This window comes from Capsella rubella, unplaced genomic scaffold (genome assembly GCF_000375325.1).
Source record: "Capsella rubella cultivar Monte Gargano unplaced genomic scaffold, Caprub1_0 scaffold_8, whole genome shotgun sequence".
Classification (NCBI taxonomy): domain Eukaryota; kingdom Viridiplantae; phylum Streptophyta; class Magnoliopsida; order Brassicales; family Brassicaceae; genus Capsella; species Capsella rubella.
In genome coordinates, this window is record NW_006238916.1 from 2861032 (window position 1) to 2861249 (window position 218).

At 35.3% G+C, this 218-nt stretch overlaps 1 pseudogene; it reads right to left on the minus strand.

Annotated features, from left to right (window-relative positions):
• Positions 1-218, minus strand: part of LOC111830424 — a 6923-nt pseudogene that overhangs the window by 5479 nt on the left and 1226 nt on the right.

The window sequence follows — 218 nt, forward strand, 5'->3', positions numbered from 1 at the left end:
CAAACAATATTAACCAGCGGAAGACTTAACCAAAAATCCAATAAAACAATTCCATTAAAACAACAAGTTCAACCAAACATTATTCCAAAACATGATCATCCTAACATGTTTCTAAATTCCATTCTAACACCCTAATAAATCCAACAATAACCTAAAACACCAATGAGTGCCTAGATCATCCTCCTCTCCTTGCCATGATTCCACGGATCACACTTTGC